This window comes from Panthera onca, chromosome B1, assembly GCF_046562875.1.
Source record: "Panthera onca isolate mPanOnc1 chromosome B1, mPanOnc1 haplotype 2, whole genome shotgun sequence".
Lineage (NCBI taxonomy): Eukaryota > Metazoa > Chordata > Mammalia > Carnivora > Felidae > Panthera > Panthera onca.
Window position 1 is genome coordinate 177,639,583 of NC_138342.1, and position 7,838 is coordinate 177,647,420.

General features: G+C 51.9%; 1 long non-coding RNA gene across 1 annotated transcript; it reads right to left on the reverse strand.

Annotated features, from left to right (window-relative positions):
• Positions 1-484: 484 nt before the first annotated feature.
• Positions 485-4,769, reverse strand: LOC144616105 (uncharacterized). Its single transcript, XR_013555021.2, has 2 exons — positions 1,237-4,769; positions 485-838 (listed from the first exon to the last, which is right to left on the reverse strand). It is a non-coding gene; the product is annotated as an uncharacterized LOC144616105 (long non-coding RNA).
• Between the last annotated feature and the right edge of the window lie 3,069 nt (positions 4,770-7,838).

The window sequence follows — 7,838 nt, forward strand, 5'->3', positions numbered from 1 at the left end:
GCTGTAGAACCAGAAGAATGAAGGAGTTTGGAATCCTAGTGTCCTCCCCAACCCCCACCCCCAATCCACTTAGCTTCAGTGCCTGTGGGTTCCAGGCCAAGTGTTAGAGTTAAGGTATCATACATAACAATCTCTAGATCCTTCTATACTAACCCTTTTTAAATTTTTTTAAAAATGTTTATTTATTTTTGAGAGAGAGAGACGGAGACAGAGACAGAGCTGAGCAGGGGAGGGGCAGAGAGAGACAGAGCCCCAGAATCCAAAGCAGTCTCCAGGCTCCGAGCTGTCAGCACAGGGCCCGAGGCAGGGCTCGAACTCACGAGCCGTGAGATCATGACCTGAGCCAAAGTCGGCCGCTTAGACTGAGTCACCCAGGTGCCCCTATACTAATCCTTTTGTGATAAAAGAGTCACACTGGGGCAGAGTTCCCAGTAAACCTTCTCTTCTCCACACTTCTCTTGAAACCTTTAGTTGCGGTCTGAGAAAGACTTGAAGTTTTTAATACTTGTCATCTAAGGAAATATATTTATCCCTGCATTGTAACAAATACACTGAAACACATTTTATACCCCCTTGTGAAACCAGCTTCCAAGCCACAGCCAAGCATCTGGTTTCCTGAAGAGCTGAATGGTCAGCGCCCCCGGCTTGGGTCACTGAACAGCTGTCCATCATCTGGCTTTGTTCGGTGCCTTTATGAAGATCTGAAAGCGTCAGCCTGAAGCAGCGGTGATCGAAGTGAGAGAGGCAGTGCTTCTGAGACCTGGGGGCTTCCCTGGGGTTCTCCAGGTGAATTTCTTGATGCCGAAGGGAGGAGTCCTGTGCTTGAGTCTACCGGTACCTAAGAATAAAAGAGACAAGGAAGGGGCCTGGGGACAAGAGCAAGAACCCAATCTGATTCTAACTTTACTCTGGAAACTCTTAACCCCCTCATCCTTATCTCCGGAGCCCTCCCCTGGACCGGTTTCCCCTGTTTGACACCGTTCCTTTGACTCTGTAGCCTGGAAGCTGTACCTTTCCGGGTAGCAAGGATGATGTGGAAGGTAGGATGACCCCATGGCAAGAAGACCTGACAGCCTATTTACTTCTTTTTTTTCATTCATATGTGTTCTGAACACTTGCCCTCTGCCGGGCTCTGTGCTTAGTTAGCACCGATGCTCTGGTATGAACTAACACCCACATTTTTCTGGCTAACCTTCTGCCTTACTCCTAGGGATCTAAAGTTGCCTTACACCTCACCTCTTGAACCGAGCTTGAAGAACTCTATCCTCCTTTGCCTTTCACCCAAAGACTTCCTGATTCAGCTGCTATATGTTCAAAATGCTGTCGGGGTGCACAGATGAATTAGGTAAGCATCCTGTCCTCATTGTCTAGGGGAGAAGATGCTCATATAAAAATAGAATGCCCATTTGGGTTGTTTCCAGTTTGGGACCATTATGAGAAAAGCTGCTATGAATATATTTATACAGTTCTTTTTATAGACATATGTTTTCATTTATCTTGGGTAAATATGTCATCCAAAGGTCCACTGTCAGGTGAATAGAGAAACTGTGGTATCGTCATCCAATGGAATATTACTCAGAAATAAAAAGGAATGAACTACCGGTATTTGCAACATCATGGAAGAATCCCAAACACATTATGATGAGCAAAAGAAGCCGGGCACAAAAGAGTTCATTCTGTACGGTTCTATTTATATAAAGTTCTAGAACAGGCAAAACTAATCTATTGTGAGAGAAATCAGGACAGTGGTTGCCTCTGGCAGGGGGGATTGACTGAAAAAGACACATGAGAGAAAATTCTATATCTTGTCCTATCTGGGGTGATGGTTACACAGAAGTACGCAGTGGTCAAAACTTACCACACTGTACATTTCAAATCGCTGTACTTCATTATATGTGGATTATATCTCAATAAATATTTAATTAAAAAGAAGAAACAAGTCTGCACAGGGTTTATTTGTGTCCAGAATAAAAAGAAATTTGACCATTAGGTGTTAGTTACATAGGTATTTGTTGTTTGCGGTATTGTTTCTGTACTTTACCATATGCTTGAAAAATTTACAATAAAAAATCCTTTAAAAGTCCAAAGGCAAGAAATAGATATAGAATAACCAAACCATAGGGGTGCCTGGGTGGCTCAGTCAGTTAAGCATCTGACTCATGATTTCAGCTCAGGTCATGACATCATGGTTCGTGGGTTCAAAGCCCTGCATGGGGCTCTGTGGTAGCAGTGTGGAGACTGCTTGGGATTCCCTCTCCCTCTCTCTCTGCCCCTCCCCTGCTCAAGCTCTCTCTCAAAAAATAAACTTAAAAAAAAAAAAAGAATAATCAATGTTAGGAGGGATCTTAGGGTTCATTTAGCCGAACTTCCCATCTTGAACTTGGAACTTCTTAAAACGTCGCTGTTAGATGGTCTTCCAAGCTGGATTTGACACCCTCTGGAGCAGCAGATTCTAAAACCAAAATAATGATGGGGCGCCTGGGTGGCTCAGTTGGTTAAGTGTCTGACTTCGGCTCAGGTCATGATCTCACGGTTCGCGGGTTCAAGCCCCGCGTCAGGATCTGTGCTGACAGCTCGGAGCCTGGAGCCTGGAGCCTGCTTTGGATTCCATGTCTCCCTCTCTCTCTGCCCCTCCCCCACTCACGCTGTGTCTCTCTCCGCCTCTCAAAAATAAATCAATGTAAAAAAAAATTTTTTTTAACCCCAAATGATGAGTGAAGCATTCAGGAAGGTACAGAGATGGGGTGCTATGACAATCCAGAAGAACATAGCCCACTGTTCTCAGGAGCAGGCTCACTGGAGAGCCACCACTCTGAGCACTCACTCGGGGCCTCCACTGGAGGTGCAGTCATGAGCAAAAGCTGGCCATGTCGCCACGAGTGGCTGAGCTGTAGCCGCTGCGTTTGGCAGGCTTAAAGTTCTGGTTCTTTCCTCTCTGCTGAACACTCTGTCTCCAGCACTGATGGAGCTCCAGGGCTCCTGGCCGAGCTGGTCTGGAGGAACGGGGAAAGGCCAGGAAGGAGAGACAGCCAAGTTGGAGTCTGACCTAACAAAGAGTCAGACCTGGGAGGCCAGGCTAGATGCAGGCAAATACTGAGAAGAACCACCTCCCTTCCCCTCTGGACTCGGGCAAGGTAAAGAGAACATTCTGGAAACTCCAGTCCAAAACATGAAGGGATTTTCTTCATGGCAACACTGATCACACGGCAGAAGGGTGGGGGCAGGCCAGCTACTCGACAGGCATCACAGTGCAGGTAAGTCGCTCGGCTAGCTGGACCCTCCTCTCTCCAGGCCTTCTCTGTCACTGGGGAAAGCAGGTTCCAAGGTCCCTGTCAGCCTGACCGGTTCTATGTCAACCTCTCCCTGTGCAGGATCAGGTCCGGGGACAAGGCTCTGATTAGCTTTCTTAATACTTAGGGGTCTAAAGTTGCCAGCGACAGAAAAGAACTCTGGATAATCTCAGCAAGAAAACGAATGTATTGGACAGATAGAGGGTAGCTTCCAGCACTGAATAATCAAGTTCGAAAAGGATAGGAATCAGAGCCATCTGGGATCTGAGCAGCAGAATCTTATCAACAGGCCCACTGAGACAAATCCATGCCAGCTGACCTCATGTCTGCTCAAGAGAAAGACAGTCTGATAGGCCAGCCTGGTGGCTGTGCCCACTGAAGGCAGCCAGCTTGATTGACAAGCCCACCCAAATTGAGAGAAAGCATGTTTCCCCACAGGAATATCATGCCCCTGCGGCCAAAAGAGAGAATATTGGGCAGGTGGCATGCCCAGTACAGTTCCACTGCACTTACTGCCTGCTTTGTGTCCTTACTGGACACAACGTAGGGCATTTTCCGGATAATGTGACATTATGGTGCATCGTGGCATGCTGTGACCATCCCCCTGCTTGCAGCTCAAAGAATAAGCAGAAGAAGCGAAGACCATGGATTCCAGAATGTTTTCTCCAATGTTTCTCCAAATCCACCAGCCAAGCTATGCTCACAAACACGCGTTTCCAAGGTTCCCCACTTTGGACCAACCGAAGTTCCAATTGAGTAGGAGTTTTCTCTGAGCAATCGCTGGGATGGCCTTTGTGAGTCACCTCTGTCCCCATCTGGCCGAACAAGACTTCAAGTCTCCCCTTGCAAGCCCCGCCCCAAAGCTGACACTCGGGAAGCCTGTGCCTTTTCCGGGCCGTGACGGGAGCTCACGCAGGGTAGCAGGGGCCCGCAGACCTGAACGTTACCTTAGCCTCGCCCTGCAATCAGTGCCAACACCCACGGTGACCCGGACGGGGAGGGGGGCCACGGCTGGGGGAGGAGGCAGTGGTGGGGACACAGGACACAGGATGACGGAATGCCCATCAGGGTAACATCGGCCGAAGCCTCGAATTCTTAAGAACCTGGCTAACTTCAATCACTCATGCACTAGAATGTGAATTCCTGGGGCGCAGAGTTTCTTGTCTGTTCGGTTCACAGCTCCACCTGCTCCACCCAGGGCAGCCCCTGGCCCGTTCGGGAGTCATGAAGAATTTGTACCACGAATGGGGTAACGCTGCCGCTCTGCCTGCTTCGCGAAACTAGTCTGGGGTCTCCACTAGTCTGTGGCGGGGCCTGTCTGCGGAGTGGAGCTAGAAAGTCAGTCCTGCCATTCGGGGCCGGCCGCTGGAGGCGGCCGAGTGACCGGGCCAGGCAGCCAGCAGGCTGCCGTGCAGTGCTCGGGGCTGGGATGAGTCAGGAACTTTGCACGGAGGAGCCGTGACGCGGGCGGGGGGCCCCTCTGGGCCGGTGCTCAGGGCAGAAACGCACAGACAGACATACGGGAGGCCTCAGCCGAAGAGCGCCGGAAGGAGAACGGGACGGTTATGTAAGACAGAAGCGGGGATCAAAGGCCTGCACAGGGCGCTCTCCCACATGGCACTATTCTTGGGCTTTTTTCTTCCTTCAGCTCCAGAGGATGTGATGAAAAGGAGGGGAAAAAACCTGCTGCGGAAAGAAGCTTCGTTCACTCGGCTTGGGAGACAAGCTCTCACCTTCGCTCAGGCCCCTCAGGAGCTGAAAGGGGCCCATCCCGAGCTCCCCCAGCCATGCTAAGGGGCCTGGACCCACTTGTTCTTGGGAGGCACCTTTTGCAGGCCTGGCGTCCTGCCACTGTCCTGTTTGCTAAGCCCATTAGCGCTTACCCCGCTTTCCTCACCCCCACCATTCTAGCGTTTGGGGGGTCCGGTGACTGCGGTCCCCAACTGCGGCCCGCTCTCGGCTTTCTCCTCTTCTGCTTCTCCCCGGTGGCTTCTGTGGTCAAGAAGTACCTCCTTGGCAACCAGCTGTGGGGGTTAAGGAGAGCTGCCTGCCAAGGCTCCCCCCGACCCCCCAGCAGCCCAGCAGAGATCACCTCCGGCTTTGCCCAGTACGGCTCCCCTGGGCCTGGTGAGGGGGGTTGCTGCAGCCCAAACTCACTCCCGAGCTGCCTTAAGTCATCTTTGTTCTCCACTTGTACACACCTGGGAGCCATGGGGTGGGGGGGGGACAAGGGTAAGAATCCAGAGCCAGACACCGGAGTCACAACCCTGGCTCTGCGAAGCAGCACGTTCCTCCCCGGGAACCTCCCCCGGGGCCCCAAACTCTGTGTGCCTCACCGTCCTCCTCTGTAAACTGGGGAGGTCATTGCAGGACACGCCTCCTAGGCTTGTTGTGAGGATTAACTGGGCTCCTGTAGCACCTAGAACAGCGACTGACATGCAGTGCATGCTTGATAAATATTTGTAATTATGATTACATCTCTCCTAACCCCTCCTACCCTTCAGGGCCTAATTAGATGCCTCGTCAGGGTCTTTCTCTTCTCCGAGCTCCCCGAGTATGTTCATCTGAATCTCGAAAGATAACGCTTTGCATCACACGTTGTCCATGGGATTCTGTGAGTCTGGAATGTTCTTCGGCGAGGCTCTCTGTGCTCCTCACGGAGGCTGTGAGCGCCCCGGCTCCGGGCGCGGCCTCTCCCGTGGTGGCCGGTGGCCAGTTGCCCTGAACCCCTGCCGACAGTCTCTGTGAACCAGGACATTTTGGGGTGTGGGAGGGGGTGGATTTCTTACAAACTAATTTCAAAACTGTCTTTTAGGGTTTCCATATTTAAATTCAGACAACCAAGAGCGATTTTTCATGATTCTATCGTGTGTGGAGACATAAAGATTAATCAACCCATCTCACTTCGTTGGAGCCAGAAACCTTTGAGTCATGCCTCCCTCTCGTGCCTCCCTTTCCCCTGGTCCCCGTCTCAGTCTGTCACTGGGTCCTGTGGCTTTCACCGCATCCTTCCCCTCCCGAACTTCCGCAAGGCATCCGCCCTACTTGGGGCCCCGCCGTTTCTTGCCTGGCCTGTTGCAAAAAGTTCTCACCCGTGTCTCTGCTTCCAGTCTCTGCTGCCCCTCCCCCGGGGCATCGTACCAAAACGCAAATTAGAGCAGCGTCTCTCACTGACCACCGAGTACAAGTTCCAATTCCACGCGAGGCCGTCACCCCCGTGGCCTACTCAACCTCACTAGACTCAGCTCCCACCGGGCTCCTTCCAAGCACCTCGGATTCAGGTCCTGACAACTCCCCCTTCTGCTGAGCACGGCTTTCTTCCCCGACTCTCTTCCCCTGGCAACCGCCACCCTGGCTTCGAGGCCAGGTCAGATGTCACTTCCCCGAACTCCCCTCGCAGCTGTCTCCGCATCTTTCTGTTCCCAGAGAGCCTGGTGCGATCCTTCACTAGGATGCCTGTGGCTGTTGGTGGTAGCTCCCGGGGGTTCGGCTCCGTTCCTTTGGCACCCATGCCTGGCACACGTTAGATGACCGGGAAATATGGGATCGACCTAAAGTAAAGAGCACCCTAAAGCGACTTACCTCCCATTCTTTGCTCGCTCTTTTCGGCAATACTGATCGGAAGGGTGGTTTTTATACTCACTGCCTCAACTTTGTCCGTCCGTCCCGTTCTCTCTTGCATCCATTTCAACCAAGGTGGAGTCCCGTCGAGGGCACCGGTGACCTCCGTGTTGTTAAACCTCCGATCTCTGTCCTCATCGTCACAATGGGTCACCGCCTCCTCCTTGCTCACTTTCCTCCCCCAGTTCCCCGGACACACAATCTTCGGGTGTTCCTCCCGTCTCCTTGGTGGCTCCTTCTTAGACTTGGCTAAGTCCTCCTCATCTTCCTGACCTCCTACTGCTGGAGTCTTAGGGTTTGATCCTGGGACCTCTTCTCTTTTTTGTCTACTTTCTACCTCACTCCCTGGACCCCCTTGTCCAGAGTGATGGCCTTAAGCACCACCTCTCCATTGATTACTTCCAACTTGAGAACACCTGCCTATCCTTCTCTCTTGAACGTAAAGTTCCTGTATCCAGCTGAATAGTCCGCATCTCCACTCCACATTTCAAACTTGTTAAACAGAAATCCTGATCTACCTCCCCAACACCTCCTTCCTCTCAGTCCCGCCATCTCAGTGAATGTCAACTCCGGCCTTCTGGCTCCTCAGCTCAAACACCTTGAGTTCACTTGCAGTTCTTTCTTTCTCTCACACCCTACCTCCGATTTGTCACCAAACCCTGTTGCTCTGTTTTCAGTGTATATACAGACTCCAACCACTTCTCACTGCTCTGGCCAGTCTCGCCTGGCCTCTTCCAACGGGTCCCTAGCTGGTCACCTTGCCGTGGCCTTCGTCCCCATCAGTTTATTTCAAGAAGACGACCTGATTGGTCTCGTGAAAACCTGAGCCGGATCACGTCACCGCTCTGCGCAGAACTCTCCAGCGGCTCCCGTCTCACAATGGCCTGCAAGGCTCCGGGCGATGCGGCCCTATCACCTTTCTGCCAC